Here is a 19,665-nt window from a genome sequence, read left to right on the forward strand (position 1 = left end):
GGAATAATGCATAGCACTTTGTGATCTATTTATAAACACTTTACAAAACATAATTAATGAAATAAGTCTATTAGAACTTAAAATCTATATTCCATGATAAATAATTCTGATTTTTAATGTATCTTGAAAAAAATTATTTTCATAGACTCCTTTATTAAAACACATTTCATCATTAAAAAACGACATTATTTCTCCTGATACCCATCCTTTAAAGGATGTTGATGCTATACTTAATTTTGATTGCTTTTCAAGGCATCTCTCAGAGACAGTTATCAATCCTTTCATGTATAGGGCTCCAGATGTGAAGCACTATACTTGCCTTGGCATAAATATCAGCTTTTACATGCTTCTGAATTCATGATTCCCAGTTTGTTATTTAAAACAAAATGACCTTAAGGAGAGGCAGTCTGTCTGCTACATTATTTGATTCTTGTCATAGCATATAACATAGTGAATCGAACATAGTGTCTACAAGGTAAATGTTGCTAAATGACATTCTTCATTTCAACTAACATTTACTGTCATACCTAGTTTGGGTAGGCCATTGTCAAGAGTCTGAGACAAAAGATGATAAATGCATGGATAATGCCCAAAGGAGTCAATATCATATGATTTTTGAAAAGGTGAGTTTGAGAAAGAACTAAACAGACCTTTTAGAAGTGAGAAATTTAATTCTATCTAATAACTCAAAGAATGAGTTATATAGCTTAAAGTGATCTGTCTGATACTGACCACTTTTGGTTTTAATATTTTTCTGGTACAAATTTCCACCAGTTTGCTTTCAACAGTTCATTCAAGAAATATCTACAAAGCTTTTTGTTAATGTTGCATCTTTTTTTCCCCCATTGGGATTTTTAAAGTCTCTTTACTTTTGGTGTTTTCCATATTCAGAATGATTTTATTTCATAAATTTGAATTAACTTTTCCTGTTCCCAAGTCAGTGTCTGTTTTCAATTGAACTTGTCTTCAGTTATAGAAAATTCTTGGCAATTGCTTCTTCAACCATTATCTTTCCTATATTTTCTCTGGTTACTTTCACTGGGGCTTCAATAAGACGTATTTAGATCTCCTCATTCACCAGCCACGTCCTTCAAACTTAGCTTTATATTTCAACAGCTTTATCACTCTGTGGTGTTTTCCAAGACCTACCTTCCAATATACCAATTCTCTTTGCAGCTGCATGCAATCTGTCAGATAGAGAGTAAACCCTCTTCTAATCTTCATGGGAGATTCACCGAGTGCTAGGGATGGCATGCTACCTGCCTTGGGTAAGGTCCTTGCCGGCCACAGGGCTTGCTGACTGGGGTCTTAGCAAATGTCTTATAGGACATATGATGTTAATCTGAAAACTCCTGGAAAATTACTTTCCACAGTTTCAAAAATTGTCTTTATAAGCCATGTCACCTAACTCTAACATCTGAATGAGTTTTATCTCTATTTTACATTAAATGTCCAAGAAACCTCTCATCCTGTGTTAATTAATGGCAGCAATTCTCAGTGTGTTCTCCGCCTCACTGTTTGCATCATAACTTACATCATTCTGAATGAGCGCCAACATTTCAGAAAGCAGGAGGGGAGGGAGGTGCTCGCCCTAGGAGATGTGTGGCACAAAGAAAACCAGGGCAGATAAATTGGGAGAAGTGTTTGCCTTCGAGATAGGACAAGGTTAATATCCTTAAAATAGAAATAATTTCAACTAAGGAAAAATAGAAAAAAAATCCAATAAAACTCAAGCGATGAATATGCATATACATAAAAGAAATACGCATGACAAATAAACATAGCAAAAATGTTCAGCTTCACTCTTAATTAAAGAAAAGAGAACAACACCCTTGCTGCAGCAGTTTTCAAAGATTAAGGGAAATTTAAAAACTGATAATCGGTAATATTGGCCAAGTGTTTGAAAAAGAGACAGGCTGCTTCTCTGACGTTGAAAGTGAAAGTTAACATAAACCCCCAAAAGATATTGGGCAGTAAGTATAAAGAACATGAAAAAACAGTAATTCTAACTCTAGTAACTTACCCAAAAGAAACAACTAGAAATGAAAACCAGAATTTGTGTCTAAAGATATCGAATTTACCATTATCTGTACTGGGGCAAAACTGGACATTAAATGAAGAAGGATTAAAACTGGAGTAATTAATTCATCAGATTATTACAGTATTACAAAATTAATGTTTTGGGTATGTGAAATATGTTTGAAAAACATATAATATCCTGGGTAAATTCTAGTGATATAATGTCAAATGAAAAATTAGAATAAACAATGCATGTCAAGACACATATTAAAAATACTGGAAAGAAACTAAAAATGATTAATAATTTCCTTCTGTAGTCCACCTTTTTTCATTTAAAATAGTATTTCCCAAATTTCCTTTGTACTTTTTAAGATTTACAGAATTGATATATATATATTTCTTTTATGATAGTAAAGTTAACAAATTTACCATACTCATCCCAAATTCACTACTATATTTAGGGTGACCAAAGAATTTCAAGAATAGTTCTTTATCTTTTAGTGAAATTTCTCAGCATAGCACACTTAAATATAGCAAAATAGATGGATCGTAATTATCAATTGCATCCAGTTATAATCGGCATAATTCTCGAATTCACATATACCCTTACTATACACACATATAGCTAGATTAAAAGGTCATGAAATCATTCTCTCTTCTTTACAATAGGATTGACTTTAAAAATGGCAAACGCTGCCATTTCAAAAACTTCCTTACAAAATACACCAAACCAACAGAATAAATGCCCTTTAAGTATTTAACAAACCTGAAAAAAAAAGAAAAAAAAAACACTTTTATTCAAATGAGCAAGTGGCTAAAAGGAAAACAAAAGAACAAAAGCTCAACCCCACAGGCATACAAACGTTAGCTTATAAGACTGGGGTCTTGTTTTGATTTTTACTTTAGCTATAGGTTCATTTTAAAAGTCTTATTTTTACAAAGGTAGGCAATCCAGATGGACTTTTCTCACCGCCCTGTCCTGGTTTTTATTAGGTGCTCTCAGAAATCTAAAGCTTTTACGGTGTCATTAGGTAGTACTTGACTAAGGAATAATACCAACATCCAGAAACATTAACAAGTTAGCAGAAACAAGACGTGGAATGGCAACTGAACAAGACCAGCACTTATGGATACCTAGCCTCTTAACCCAGACCAGTTGTTACTTGTTACCAACTTTCCTCCAGCTCTTGGCATGATTTATACCTACCGTCGGCGTCTGACTTAGTGCCCACATATCTTGTGGTTAAGTTAGTAGCAGGCTGCAATAAGAGCTGAGTTAATGTTAACAAAGAGCTATATTGAGGAACTGCTGGAAGCTGAGCTGCAACCCTGTGTCTACTTCAGTATCGTATTACAGTGGGCGCCTACTGTCTTCTTCTGCATCCTATTACAGTGGGCGCCTACTGTCTTCTTCTCTATCGTATTATAGCGGGCACCTACTGTCTTCTGTATCCTATTACAGTGGGTGCCTACTGTCTTCTTCTGCATCCTATTACAGTGGGCGCCTACTGTCTTCTTCTGCGTCCTATTACAGTGGGCGCCTACTGTCTTCTTCTGCATCCCATTACAGTGGGCGCCTACTGTCTTCTTCTGCGTCCCATTACGGTGGACGCCTACGGTTTTCTTCTGCGTCCCATTGCAGTGGATGCCTACTGTTTTCTTTTGTACCCGTTATAGTGGGTGCCTACTGTCTTCTTCTGCATCCCATTACAGTGGGCACCTACTGTCTTCTTCTGCATCCCATTACAGTGGGGGCCTACTCTCTTCTTCTGCATCCCATTACAGTGGGCGCCTACTGTCTTCTTCTGCATCCCATTACAGTGGGCGCCTACTGTCTTCTTCTGCATCCCATTACAGTGGGCGCCTGCTGTCTTCTTCTGCATCCCATTACAGTGGGTGCCTACTGTCTTCTGTATCCTATTACAGCGGGTGCCTACTGTTTTCTTCTGTGTCCTATTCCAGTCGATGCCTACTGTTTTCTTTTGTACCCTGTTATAGTGGACACCTACTGTTTTCCTGTCCGTACCTAGAACACTCCTCAGTCCCACGTGGTTGTGGTCCAGGTATCAGTCATGTGGGCCTATGTCCAGTAACACAAGTGTGTACGGGGCACATGCTGACCAATCAGGGCATATCATTATTCCAGAAAGGATGAATGCCATTGGGAAGTCATGGGACACAAGCAAGCCAGTGTCAGTTGTCCCAGAAATAATATGAATGCTCCAAGAGAGAAGCTGGCCTCTGCTATCAGAAGTGAATGGACTTAACATTGTACTGCCAACATTCATCCCTCTGCCAGTTGGAGAGAGCTTGCCAGAGAAGAAATCAGGAAGAACGGAAAAGAGGGAGAGAGTGTGAAAGTAGGAGTGAAATCCTAACCATATCATTTGAGATCCTAAATTCAGCACTGTCTAATTGATTTTATAAACTAATACATTCCATCTTCACTTGAACTTCTTTCACTTGGGCTTCTGTAACTTGCACCTGAAACAGTCCTGGATAATACACACAGCAAGAGGCGCAAAGGCAGGACAGCTTATGAAGGTAAATCCTGGAGTAAGAAGACATTCTACCAACACGGTAAGTAATGCTTGCAACTATTTTTAACCTATTTTCCTTCTGCATCAAACAGGCCCTTCTACAGAACAGGGAAGTCTTTAGACAGAAGGATATATTTCGAGAAGTTAGTCAGCCCTATTTAGCTTTGGCTAATATCAGTCAGAGGGATCACATCACCTCCTTGCTTCCAAATCCAATATTCGCTTTCCTAGTTTATTTCTCTCACTTTTAAAAATTTATTTCACCCTTCATTTTATTTGAAATGATTGGCTATTTCCTCCTTGAAAATACTTTTTCTTGTTTTCTTAAAGTCAGTGTTTTCCTAAGTTTACCTTTTATCTTTCCGGACTTTAATTCTCAGTCCCCTTCACAATCTTTTCTTTCTCTCTGGCCTCTAAATGGTGGATTTTGCCTCATCTGTTCTGGGACCATCTCTTCTCTTCCATCAGTCTTTCAAGGTAATCCTATTCATTATCGTGTCTTTAAACACTCTTTATAGGCTGATGGTTCCCAAATTTATATCTCTATCTAAAATATCTCTGAACTCTAGACTCTAAACTGATAATTGCCTGTTTGACATCTCTATTGGTTTTTCGAACTGAACTTGCTAAAAAGTAGTTTAATTTTCAATAACTTTCCCTCCTTTTCCCTAACTTCCCCCTTCCCTTCTCTAGTCCCATCTCAGTCCATGGCTCTAGCCGTTCCCAGCTGATCAGCTCAGAAGCATGAGTGCCATCGTGATCCCTTTGTCTGCCACCCCATATCTACTTCATCTGCAAGCCCTACCTGCACTTCCTGAGGACAGCTGTGGTCATCCTGGCCTCCCCATCTGCACGGCCACCACTCCTCTCCAACACTGGGGGTGCAGCTTCTTCAGGGTCTCCTCCACCTACTCTGCCTCTCTTAATCCAATCTCCACATGGCGCCCAACAAAAGGACCATTGTTGCCCTGTTTAAAGTCACTCGTGGCTTTCCACTGCACGTCAGATGAAGCTTCACTCCATCTGGTCCAGCCAGCCTCTCTAGCTCCATCTAACCTCCCTCTGCCCTTTCCAGCAGCACCAGCCTTTCCATCCCTCAAATGGAACAATCGTTTTCCTATCTTGTAGCCTTTGCACATGTTGTTCCCACTGCCTAGAAAACTGGTCCATACCACGTGGCCACGACTCTGTCCTCCTGACCTCAGCCTTCCATGAGCACCTGCTTCTGTCCTTTTATCCTGTGCAATCTTCAACTGTGTCCTGTTCATTTCCTACAAATCTCCTTTTAGGACATAATGATGCATTTATTCGTTTACTTTTTATTGCCTGATCTTCATTAGACTCACCTCAAGGAAGGGTGTCTGCTCATTAAATAACTGCCACCTAAAGTAGTGTCTGGCACACAGAAAAGCCTCCTTTATATGTATTTGTTAAAGGCAGGCAGAATACAGTATATTCTCATCTACAATGTATTAGTCAAATAGTTGTCCATGTCTAGGATATAGCATTACAATTAAAAACCTAAATTATTCTATCTTTACTCATACTTCATACATCTCTTATACCTGTTCTTAGTAAAGACCCTGCCACCTTCAATAGAAACTCCATGAACAGCTGAGAAAAGAATCGAATGAAGGGGAAAATTATAGATGTGCATATTATTACTTCCAGACCCTTTTACTTCTGTAATAGTATGACTGATGCATATGTCACGATTCATAGGCTGAAACTTCCCTCATTTTACATCTCAATGGTCAAGTACATTACTCTATTTTCTAGCATAAATTTTAATCCATAAGCACTGCCTTTGAGTAGCGTATTTTAGGGCTCGAGGTCACAAAAATTCTACCTTCATATGATGAATGTGTTGGATTTGGGAGGAGGATTAGTATCTCAAAAGCACTGTTCCTACTTTTGCTTTTCAGATCTACTAGCTGAGGCATTTCCCTTTTGCTAGCATATAAACCAGACTGAATATTAAACATAAGCCTTATTTAGCTCTACAAGGAAAATTTTATGGTGATCAGTTCTGCCAACTGATCAACTCAAATGACTTATCAGGCTTCTCCTCACAGCTTGGGACTGCTGGTCAGCACAGTTCTGGGATGCATCCTAACATTTGGTGGAATACTTTTGAAACGCTCTACAGCAGCACTCTGTGGTTTTGACACCGGGTCCTGGGCCAAGCAGTGGTCCATGGAGCCTTGTTTCTTTCTGACCCTTGTATCCAGTACCTTGACAGCTAAAGTTCTCCTTGCTGTCTCTCTTCCTCTCCTCCTTCAGACTTGCATTCCCTTCTTCAGCTCTACTCCAGTCTGAGGTCTTACTGACACTCCAGGGAAGATGGTAGAGAAGATTTATTCAGTTTCTGAACATAAGACTTCAGAACAATCTGGCGGATTAAAGGCATGCTATTATTTTGACTCACAAAATATAATTGAAATTACTATGGTTGATCTCTGCTTTTAAAATACACAAATTGATGTCATTTCAATGTCAAATGAAGATGATTTATATCTTGATTTAATATGTAATTTTTAGTAGACTACATATATATGTATTTTTAAAGCTTTTGTTGTTGATTTTGTGTTCTGTTATCTGGAAAGTATCTGCAAATTACTCAGATAATACCTGCAAACATGTGGCATGTTTAATTGCATAGTATTTTCTGAAGGTTATATCAACAAAAAAGTTTCATCAAATGTAGTTTTCACTTATTCAAAAAACTTTTTAACACATGAGGGTTTCACAGGGCCGTTTATTAGCATCATAAAGGTTTTCCTAATACCATGAGTGATATAATAGTTTTCTTCCGTGAATGAGTCTTGCAATGGTGAATCTGACTTCTTAAGGTTTATCTGACTCCTGTACCTGCTGGCTTCCTCACAACAGGTGGATGGTAAAAATATTGTGGGTCAATTACAAGGATTTAACGTCATGAGAATTGTAAGTTTCATAAGGTTATCATGCCTCAGTTACTATAATTATTTCAAACAAAGCCATTTTATTATGGCTGGACATATAACTTTCATAACCAATCCAATTAACTTTGTAATTGTTGTGATGCACCCCCAGGATATGTAGATAGCCTATGTGTCTGGAGGCCTATGTTTTCTTAAAATTCATCCCCAAAGCTCCAAACGGAAATTACAATGCTCCCAGAATAATTAGCACAGAGAAGACATCCTATTTGCTATTATTGCATAGTACATATAAAATTTATGGTTTCTGAATCCAGATAATCTTAATATTTCAAAGATGATATATTTATAGATGATGATACTAGATCCTGACAAAGTTCTGAAATTATTAGTACAGATATTACTCACATCAAATCAGAAGAACTCTATAATGCTATATATTAGTAACATTATCAATTAAGACTCATCAAATACCAATTTACTAAAATTATTACATAATTGATCTATATAATGTTCATGTATTTCCCACATATACTCATACAAAAATATTTTAAATAGAGCCATTATACTAAAATTATTTTCAGTATTAATTCCCCTCATGTATTAAAAACTTAAACATTTTATATTTCTATTCTTTTAAAATAGTTTGATAGCAGAATATTATTTAATCACACTAATCACCAAAATAACAATGATCTCTGATTTTATCTTGCATCTACCACCTCTTTAAAGGAAAAATGATGCCTCTTAGACCACTTCAGGCTCTGACCTTGGAAAAATCAACCCATTTACAGGATGGCAGCTTTAGTGTGGCCAGAACAGGGCTCTGCATCAGGGCTGCAAACACTGCAGGATGGACCTGCTGGTGCCTCTATGGGGTTACATGCATCCATGATGGAAAGGAGGTCATGTGGCGTTTATGGCAAGCTGCAGTGGAAGAATCACAGCATAGACCTCCAGGAGTTTAGAATAGGCCATGCCATCTGCAGCAGAAAACATATGCTGTTTGTAAAATACTTCTCTAAGTGCTACTAGGTGTTGGTGGAGACAGAGCGCCTGGCCATGCGACAGCATTAACTCCATGCACAGAATTTCTCATCATGACCTGAGTTCTGGGTGAGAGCACCAAGGCCTAAAGTCAGGAGCCAGCAGCAATCGCTGTAAGTCAGAAGTGGAGCACCAGGGACGGGGCAGGGAGAGGGGACACGTAAGCTCCATGTGTGAGGGACCCAGAGTCCCGGTCACTCACCACTAACACACCTCTCCCAGCTCCGGCCACACAGGGGTAGCTCTTATGGCCAGCCTTCTGGGAAGGAAAGAGGCCACACTTGGCAAGTATCTGTGGGTGCAATCCACAGACCGGCTGCCACATTGCAATGGGGTGGCCGTGAATGATTGTGGTGAGAGGAAACCTTCTCATAGACAAAGCTGCAGGCGGTGCCCCTGTGTATCTAATTCTTGTGGAAACAGAAATCACCTGAGGTTGAGGTTAGAATATAGACCGTCTCATGGATGGTGGTGAACGGCTTGGCTGGAAGGGGAGAGTTTGGAATAGGGAGGACAGAGAAGTCTAAGAGGCTTGCAGATGGACCTGTTGGGCACCAAGGGGGAAGATCTTTTATCCACATTAACAGCCTCCAAACTGTCCACTGGAGAAGGGGCACCAGAGTGAGAGGGGCTCACCCAGTTGACACAGCTGGCTCATCACCACCCACTCCAGGCTCCCACATGGGCTCATGTACAGAGTAGCCCAGAATGGTGGCAGGGAGGGAGGCCATGCTAGGCCTCCCCTCAGCGAGGTTGATCTAGCCACTGCCCCTGCTGAATGTCTAAACAGTCCGCAGCAGACACCAATGCAGAACCTGGATATAGTAGCATCCCTCAACAAGACCAAATGGCCATTTGGTGGCCAGGGGGTTACATCATCTTGACGGGAACTGACACATAGGCTGGGGTGGGTTTTTCTTTTCCACCTTGGCCAGCATCACTATCGAAGGACTTACAGAATGTGTGATCCACCGATGTGGAATCCCACAGGACATGGCAACAAGCCAAATGACCCACCTTATGGCAAAAGTGGAGGGGCACCAGGTGTATGACCCTGGGATCCCCTGTTCTTGCTACCTTCTGTACTTCCCAGCAGCTGCTGTCCTGACGGGGTGATAGAACAATCTTTTAGTTGCTGTTGAGGCCCCCACTTTGAGATCCTCTGTTAGGATGGGGGATGCATCAGAATGCAGTTCTGTACATCCCAAATCAGTAAACATTATGGTGCTCCATCCCCACTGGATAAGATATATCCCTCTGGGAACCAACGGTGAGCATAGAAGTGGTCATGTTTGCCAGCTGGGAAGTGTGTGCCTCCCATCCCCATTGCCATGGGCTCTGTGGATCTGGAAGTCTGCTCCCAGCAGGGAGTGCTGCTTCCAGGGGACACAACATGATTCCCAATCATCTTCAAGCTGTTATGCAATCACTTCACCTCCTCACACCGGATACCACTGGTAAGGACAGGATGCACCATTCTCACGGTAATTGTCTGGGAAGAATATGTTTGTCACCCGGGTGGACCCCAAGGCATTTGCTGGTATTCCTCTGGCCATTTTGACAGCGAATGCTCAGCCATGCATGAACCACAAGTGCATTGGGACTGGTTAGAGGTTGGTGACTAGGGCTAAGGCTCCTCAGAGTTGAATGCCAGGGTCACCCCAAGGCTACTCAGACCAGCCAGGGTGTTAGATGAGAATGAAGAGAATGCTGAATGAGCAGGTGAAGGCAGTGGGAGGGAGAAAGGGTGGATAAGTATCAGCTGCAGTCCCAAGAACATCTGCACATGGGGAGTCTCTAGTTCCCTCATTAATACTCCTCCAGCAGCTCCCCAGGAAAAGAGATCAATCAAACCCTTGGGGGAGCTGTTCCCAAATTAGGCAAACAAAGCAAGAGGATCTGAGTGATGCGAGGGGTGGACTTTGGTGCTATGTCACCCCTGTCACCCTTCAGAACCAAGGCACTCCTTCCTTCAGTTGCGGGAGTGATGGCTGATGATGAGAATCTTTACACTGCACTGAGCTGCCTCGCCCATGGCTGTGTTTCCCCGTGAGAAACACATTCCTACGTTTCATCAGTGCACTGGGCAGAAGCCCAGCCCCTCCCTGGGTTTGGGAACAGCCCTACAGGCTTCGAGCTCTGTGGCAGCTACAGTGCTATTCGACGTCTCCTTCTGCCCACTTTGCCGCCTTTGCTCTCCTATAGGGGTTTTTCTCAAGGAGGGTTCTAATTCATGGCATGCGTATCTCCAGCTTGGAGTCTGTTTCCCAGGAAACCTGTTTAAGCAATTGTTATTGGAAAAATTGGGATTTAAAAGTGATCAGGGGCCGGGTGCGGTGTGTCATGCCTGTAATCCCAGCACTTTGGGAGGCCGAGGCGGGCGGATCACGAAGTCAGGAGATCAAGACCATAGCAGCCAACACGGTAAAACCCTGTCTCTACTAAAAATACAAAAACTAGCTGGGCATGGTGGCACACACCTGTAGTCTCAGCTACTTGGGAGGCTGAGGCAGGAGAATCGCTTCAACCTGGGAGATGGAGGTTGCAGTGAACTGAGATTGTGCCATTGCTCTCCAGCCTGGGCGACAGAGAGAGGCTCTGTCTCAAAAAAAAAAAATAATAATAATGATCAGGTACACTGATGAAACCCATCAGAAACCCATCAGTGTAACCCGTCAGAAAACGATTCAACTTTATATATGTGAAAGATGTCAGAATCAAAGTGGAGTCACTGATGTTAAGAAAACTCCGACAAATAAAACCAGGGAAGGCCACAGAGTTTTTTATGCTTGTATGCTGAAAACAAAAATGATCACTAAAGATTGCAACAACCACAGCCTTAAATACTTCAGTGAGGACATCTGCCTGTCCAATCTCATACTGATGTTACTCTTGTTACTGATCTTTGTAGCCAAGGATAATCATTTCAGAACAATTACATAACGCTCATATTCCAATTGCAATGCTCTATTCACAAATGAACACCTTTTCTCTGGGAGCCTCTCCTTGCTCGTTATTTAGGTTGACATTAACGCACATCAGGTGCCCTGGAGGCAGCCTGAGATGCAGATTCTCATTCAGGTGATTTATTAAGTGAATGCTCTCAAGAGGAAGACCCCAGGCAATGAGGGAAGCCAGCTAGGTTAGGAGAAGAAGCTGGGTGAGGTGTGGGCCGAGGCCAAGGGCACTTCTTAGAGAAGTAAGAGAGAGAGAGAGAATAAAAAAGACCTCCTTACTGGTCATCCAGAAGCCAGTTCATGAACTAGCCCTGTGAGGGGGACCAGCCTACCACAGTACCATTTGTCCCGTGTAGACATGATTCTTGAACTTGATGTTATTTACAAAGAAGAACAGAGTTTAGAATATTCTTAGATTAAAATTACACATGAAGGCTGTGTTTAATCAAACAGAGAATAAAGTAACCTGTAATATATTTTATAAGTATTTTGATTTTTATAGTAAATCTGCAATTTTCAAGCAAATCAACTATAACTGCTCCTCTCAAGAAAAAAAAAAAAAACCTTCAATTTGCCTAGTCCCTAAAAATTGCATATAACTAAAATCTAACTCTGAAAAACATTCACACAATATTAAGTGAAAATTTTAAGAAAAGGAACTCATTTAAATGTATCAGCTACACTGAGCTTCTTTTTAGTTGCAAGTCTCTAAATGCAAAAAGGAATTCTTGAGGTACACTTAATTAAGTTTCTTATCAATTGTAGTATATACGTATTTTTCCTGTGGCCTGACAGTTCATTTGAAAAGCTTCCACTGGCTTCAGGGCTATTATTCACTTCCACCCTTATTATCACCTTCGCTTTGGGATGGGAATGAGATGATTTAACGTGACTTTGAATGTTGCCAAAATACACACATTCAGATGCATTCCAGTATGGAGACACCACACTGGTACTTTTTCACCAGGATTAACATTTTAGAATATTTTATATAGGCTGGGCATGGTGGCTTGCACCTATAATCCCAGCACTTTGGGGGGCTGAGGAAGGCGGATCACTTGGGGTCAGGAATTCAGGACCAGCTTGGATAACATGGTGAAACCCTGTCTCTACTAAAAATATAAAGATTAGCTGGACACAGTGGCACACACCTGTAATCCCAGCTACTTGGGAGGCTGAGATGGGAGAACTGCTTGAACCCGGGAGGTAGAGGTTGCAGTGAGCCGAGGTGGCGCCACAGCACTCCAGCTTGTGCAGTAGAGCAAGACTCCATCTCCAAAAATAATAATAATAATAATAAATAAAGAGAATATTTTATATGCAGTTTTAATTAAGAGCTAAAATGTTGAATGAAAGGAAGATTTTCATGGGAAACGTACAGTCATTTGCCTTTCTTTCCTTCATAAACGTCACCAGTAGGGCTAGGCAGGCAGCCACCCAGAGTGCCAGGAGGGCTATTAGCATCCTGGAATGCACACGCCACTTCTGAGCAGCCGTGGCTGCGTGCAGAGAACGTTCTCCACAGAACAGCAGACATAGCCTCAGCCTGGAGTCTCCTGCCTGCTTAGGGCTCCTTTCTGGTGCCTTCTTATGGGCTGTGAAAAGCAGGTTCAAAATCCTGACCAGTTACCTCCATTTTCCTGAGGTCTTCCTGACTTGCCCTCAGTGCGGGTCTGGATAACAGGGTGCATTGAATGATGATGACAATGGAAGCTGCTGTTTACTAAGCAGTCAGAAGCCTTCTAATTGCCTTATATGGACTGAAGTTGATACGTGTTAAAATGGTAGATGCTACAATGCAACTCCTCCCACCTTACAAATGAAGAAACTGAAGCATATACAAATTAACTAATTCATACTAGGTTAAATGGCAGTCTGGCTCCCTAGCCTAAATTCTGAATCACAGCCTCTCTTCATCGATGTTAGACTTTTCAGAAATGTTTCTCAAGTAAAAGTAATTGAGCATTTTCAAAACAGAATTAAACAAGTCACGAAGGGGAAGCTAGGTTTTAAGGTCCCCTTCACTGCCTTCTCTACGGCCTCTGATCCATTCCCCATGACAACTGGAGGGCTCCTTCCAAAGCACACATTCGACTTCACTGCTCTCCTTTTCTAAAGATTCAAAGGTTTCACTGGTGCTGAGGATGAAGCACAAATGCCTTCGGGAACAGCGAGCCCCCCTTCGTCCGCATTCCTCAGTGGTCCTACACACCAGTCATACTGAAGTCGAGTATTCACTGAGATTGTCACAGATTCGGAGAAAAGTCCTGAGACCTTTTCCAATCCACAAATTACTAAATACTCCTGTACCAATGTTCCCATAAAACTGTGACATGGTAAAAGCCCCATAAAACTGCATACCTCAACCATACCTCGGCTTCCTGTTGAAACTGCTCTCTGTAACCCTAATGTGACAGGCAAGCAGTCCAAACCCACGCTGTCTTGGCCCCTGTGACTTGTAGTAAGTAATTAAGGACTGTAATTTCCACCCTACCCAGACAATGTGTAAACAAATGCTTATCTTGACTTTTGTGAACCACTTAAGTAATAATCAGAATGTCAAAAGTCCCCTGGCCCTCGGAATGTCCGGAGCCCCTCACCTTCATCTCTGCCCAGGAGGTGATTTACAGAATCACTAGCCCTCGGAATGTCTGAAGCCCCTCACTCCCACCTCCGCCCCTCACCCTCACCCCCGAGGTGGTTTTAGGGGTATAAAAGTTCTTGACACCCTCCTTTCAGGGCCACAGGTTGGAGAGACGAGAGTCCTCTGTGGCCGCCGGTAATAAAGATCCTGCAATTTGGCATACTTTTGTCGTGGTGTTGACTTTCTATGCTTGGTCCACTACAACAAAACTATCTATAGCATAACATATAAAATTAAAAATGAAGTTGGAATCTGAAATGGCCAAAGTCGCAAGTGATGGATCCTGCAATCCTCATGAGAACGTGGTAGAGCTATCTGGTCCTGCAGTGGGTTTGGAGAACAAAGCCAGTCAGATGCTGTCGAGGCTGAGAGACGAGGAGGAGGGAGGGAGAGAAAGGAAGGTGTCATGAGGGTCAAGGCGGGTTCTGAGGGAACAGAACAGTGGCAGAGTCATCCTCAGGATGCAGTAGTTTCTCCCTTCCCAGTAGGAAACCACAGCCCTGGTGCCTCAGCTGAGAAGACAGAAGGGTTGTGATGAGCCACTGATTAGGGAGAGGAGGGAGATCCTCAGGCCCTGTAAATTATGCAAAACTGAACACATTGGGCATCCACTCTAATTTACAATTGTTATTTAATTTTTAATGCAATTTAATAATGACTTAGTTTGTGATTATAACAATTTACAATTATTATTTAATTTTTAATGCAATTTAATAACGACAGTCTGTGATTATAATAACTTACAATTATTATTTAATTTTTAATGCAATTTAATAACGACTTAGTTGAATGACTAGCAAGTACATTTTTTAAAGGACAGTATGGAACAATTTTATTTTCAGCATTTTAACTGCAAGCTTAGCTGATATCTTTTGGACACTTGCATTTGTTAGTATTTGGAATGCTATATCTAACTACATTGAAATACAACTTTTCTTTTTTCTTTTTCTTTTTTTTTGAGACGTAGTCTCGCTCTATTGCCAGGCTGGAGTGCAGTGGCGAGATCTCGGCTCACTGCAACCTGCATCTCCCAGGTTCAAGTGATTCTCCTGAGTCAGCCTTCTGAGAAGCTAGGACTACAGGCACGTAGTCCATGCCCGGCTAATTTTTTGTATTTTTAGTAGAGACGGGGTTTCACCCTGTTAGTCAGGATAGTCTCGATCTTCTGACCTTGAGATCTGCCCACCTCCACCTCCCAAATTGCTGGGATTATAGGCATGAGCCACTGCACCGGGCTTCTTTTCCTTTTTTTTTTTTTAAAGACAGAGTCTTGCTCTGTTGCCAAGCTGGAGTGCAGTGATACGATCTTGGTTCACTGCAAACTGTGTCTCCCGGGTTCAAGCAATTCTCCTGCCTCAGCCTCCAGCGTAGCTGGGACTACAGGCTTGTGCCATCATGCCCAGCTAACACTACTTTTCATTTGTCTTTGAATGACAACCCAAAATGAATCCTAGAACCTATAAAATGAACCCCAACTTGTACCATTACTTTTTAGATTCGACAAAGGTGCCTCTTTATACCTACAAAATATTTGCAAGAAAATTAGCAAAAAATAAATGATGTATTCATTCTGTGGTTCACCTTGTGCTGGTAGTTACTCCGTCCTGCTGGCAAATCTTTCAGCCTGCTGAGTTATATTTTCCCGTATTACTTTTTTGTAAGCCTTCCTTTCTGTTGGCTAGTTGTCACATATCAATTTAGAAAACACAAAGAAAGAAACCAGAGGCCGGGCGCAGTGGCTCACGCCTGTAATCCCAGTGCTTTGGGAGGCTGAGGTGGACAGATCATTTGATGTCAGGAGTTTGAGACCAGCCTGACCAACATGGAGAAACCCTATCTCAACTAAAAATACAAAATTATCCAGGTGTGGTGGCGCATGCCTGTAATCCCAGCTACTCAGGAGACTGAAGCAGGAGAATCGCTTGAACCAGGGAGGCAGATTGCACTGAGCCAAGATTGCGCCATTGCACTCCAGTCTGGGCAACAAGAGCAAAAGTCCCTCGAAAGAAAGAAAGGAAAGAAAGAAAGAGAGAGAGAAAGAAGAAAGAAAGACAAAGCAAGAAAAGAAGAAGGAAGGAAAGGGGAAGGGAAGGGAAGAAGGGAAAGGAAGAAGGGACGGGAAGGGAGAACTCATAACTTCAGTAAGCCGAAGCATTAGCACTTGTGTATATTACCCTACTTATGTTTATTTTTTCATTCATATTTTGAGCAGCACTTTATATTTTCCAGATTTGGGGGAAGAACATGCTTCCCTTTTTCACTCCAAAAATAGTCAGGGAGCCAGGTTGCTATTTTGCTCCTGTTTTGTTTATTTCCAACTTATAAAGTCACTGAACTTTTGTTGTCATTCATTTTAATCTATTTCTCAGTGTTTATAACAAAACTATCAAGAAAATCTAAAGCAAACGTAATTGTACCACTAAAGTTTAAGAGCAGAATTAGAAGTAGGTGATCTTAAAGATGATACTTTGTCTAGATTAGCTATAGGATACAATTCAATTCCCAATAATACAGAAATGCTATCTTTCACATTTTACAAATTAAAAAGATTAGAAATAGAGGATTATGCTAAAAATACATATTAGTAGTCAGAATAACTTAGTTGAAATGAGAATTTTATTGACATCTGATATATCATGATGTTGAGATATACAATTTATTCAACATTATTTTAAATGTATCAACTATTATACCACCAAAAAAGAAAAAGTATTAAGAAACCTCCTAAGTGTTTGGTTTTTAGGCTGCACTTTGTAATGATATAAAATCCAAGTAAAAACTGAGCACTTACCTTAGCTATTAAGAAAAGCACACTGGCGAATGAACTACAACCAGCCTGAGCTCTACCGGAGACAGAATGCTTCCAACTTTTCCGTGACTTACAGAATGAGAGCAAAGGAGGAAGCTTCAGCAACCGTCCCTGGAGAAGGGGCTCTCACGTGCTTAGTCCTGTCTCATGTTTCACCCCCTCACATTAGCAACAGGCAGGTCTAATTTTACTCAGTGACATAAACAGTTCATGCCACATTTAAAATTCTTTGGGCACCAATTCTGGGACACAGCTCTTCGAATGCCAAAAATAAACCAAAACCAAAAACCAAACCAAAACAAAAAACCAATCCATTCCTCTTACAAAACCAACATTCCAATGTTTAAACCCGAAAGCATGATAGTCTCATATCATCATAACTTTCTAAAAAAACTTGACCTCAAATAGCAAAAAAAAAAAAAAAAAAAAAAAAAAAAAAACTTCTGACACTAGTTTCCAGTAGAAACGAGTGTTGATAAAACTTTGTGAAAAATCTCTTCAAATTACCATGCAATAGTTAGACCTCGTGACTCTTACACATACACTAGTCTCATCCAAATGAACGGCATATTATCATTTTAACAGTCACGCTTTACAAATCACTTTCCATAAGCCTCTTTAAGTGAAAAATGTTAACATTTGAGGAGAAAATCTTAAACAGTGATCACTGTAATAGAAGGTAAAACTCTGCATGTTAAAATTATGCCAGTTCTTTTCTAGCAAACTAAGATTTCTATTATATTTAACAAATAATGTGAATGTAACAATGTGATCTTAAATTGTTTTTATCATTATTTAAGAGTAATTAGGTCATTCCATTTGATAAAGTATAAAGACAATAGAATAAATATCAAACTTATGAATAATCTTAATATTTTATTTTGCACTATTTTTATGTGGCCTGGTTTGCAGCATGAATTAAAACTTACTAAATTGTATACCTCATATTTGCATTTTACTACTAAACCTTGACTGTAAGAAGCAGTGCCTTAGTATACCTGGGAACAACAGATACTGGGGCCTACTTGAGGAAGCAGGGAGGGAGAAAGGTGGGGTCGGAAAACTACCTATCGGATACTGTGCTTACTGCCTGGGTGATGAAATTATTTGTCCGCCAAATCCTGGTGACACGCAATTTATCCATGTAACAAACCTGCACATACATCCCTTGAACCTGGAATAAAAATTGAGGAAAAAAAAGAGCAATGCATAACAATGCATATGCTTCATTTTTATTTCGTTTTGTTAGGAGACTTTTTCTCTTCATTCTGCTTATTCATACTCTGCCATAACTTCTTTTGAAATCTGATGCTTCTATCATACCAACAGCTGCGGGCCTTAAATTAAAAGCTGATACAACTTCAAATAATCTTACATTTGTAAGACATTTAAAAACCTTTCATGAATTCTCTGCACATTAGTACTTCTACTATGGGAACTCAGACATAAAATTATAAGACAACTATCAATTTTAAACAAAAATATCTAATATATTAAACAATAATGATATGAAATGTATTTTTGTATCAGTGTCTGTCTGAAAAGTCAAAGTCTGACACTCCTAATTCAGTATTCTGATTGAAATGTCATGCATTTAAAGGTTACATATTGAGAGACCTTTTCATCAATCAGTAAATTGGTTTTGTAGCAATGAACTTTTCAATGTTTTGGGAACTGCTTTGTAAAAATATTTGTCAAGTGATGTGTTTGATCTCCACTCATAGTTACAGATTCATTTAATACTATCAACACCTATGTTTAGTACTGCAGAATAATGACATAAAGAAGCCTTTGATTTTATCAGTTAGTTGAAATTAGTAAAGCAAGACCTTCATTTGGTAATGGAGGCAGCTTAAGTTTGTAACTCATATACACATATTTTGAAATGTTCTCAAAGAAATCATAACATCTTAAAGCTCCAAGAGACCTTAAAGGAAATCTGTTCTAATACTCATTTGGGTGTAAAATAATTTGTTCCAGGATACAAGGCTAGTAAGCCTATGGGTGGAAGTGACTTTGAAAGTCCTTTGGCTATAACGTACCCATTTGGTACTTGGATGCTCCACTACAAACATGCTTCCAACTATGGCCCTACGAACGAATCTATGAGGACCTTTCCAGCCTTCCCCCTCATTCTCCCTCTGCTTCAATTCTTGGCTACTACAGTCATCAGTTAGCGCTGACCTTTCTTCCTGACGTCCTGTTATCAAGCTCTTCCTTGATGGGCGTGGAAAAAACCCCGTTGCTGGCTTAAGTGGTTGGGTCGCAGGGGATCACTCTCAGAACGAGTGAAAACAGGGAATTTCAGCAGTGATGCGGTCGGTTTTGGAGAAATCGTTTCTATTTGTGAGATGAAATAGGAGGTAAGGTTATATGTAGAGGGAGAATGTGGAAATAGGGGAATGAGAAAGTTCAACATTTGAAAAGAATGTTGAACTTTTTTTTCACCCTGCTGTGCAATAGGACACCAAGCCTTATTTTTCCTTTCTAATTCTGACTTTTTTACCCATTGACCAAGCTCATCCCTTTCTTCCTCTTCCCCTTTCTTCCCCTCCTTATTTTCTGGTAATCATTGTTCTACTCTCAACTTCTAGGACATCAGCATTTTTTTTTGAGATGGAGTCTTGCTCTGTCACCGAGGCTGGAGTGCAATGGCTCAATCTCAGCTCACTGCAACCTCTACCTCCTGAGTAGCTGGGATTACAGGCGTGCACCACCATGCCCAGCT

The 19,665-nt window shown here is 40.5% G+C and overlaps 1 protein-coding gene across 3 annotated transcripts in view; it reads right to left on the minus strand.

Moving 5' to 3' along the window:
* SGCG (sarcoglycan gamma) overlaps positions 1-19,665 on the minus strand; it is a 158,987-nt gene that overhangs the window by 116,991 nt on the left and 22,331 nt on the right. The window contains exon 1 of one of the 3 annotated variants that reach the window (XM_032260098.1): positions 16,920-17,068. The exons of the other annotated variants lie outside the window; for them this stretch is intronic. The gene's annotated coding sequence lies outside the window, so the exon portion shown is untranslated. Of the gene's footprint in view, positions 1-16,919; positions 17,069-19,665 lie in introns of those variants that run through there. 3 annotated transcript variants of the gene reach the window in all.

Source organism: Sapajus apella, unplaced genomic scaffold (genome assembly GCF_009761245.1).
Source record: "Sapajus apella isolate SASKATOON/1434 unplaced genomic scaffold, GSC_monkey_1.0 scaffold114, whole genome shotgun sequence".
Taxonomy (NCBI): Eukaryota; Metazoa; Chordata; class Mammalia; order Primates; family Cebidae; genus Sapajus; species Sapajus apella.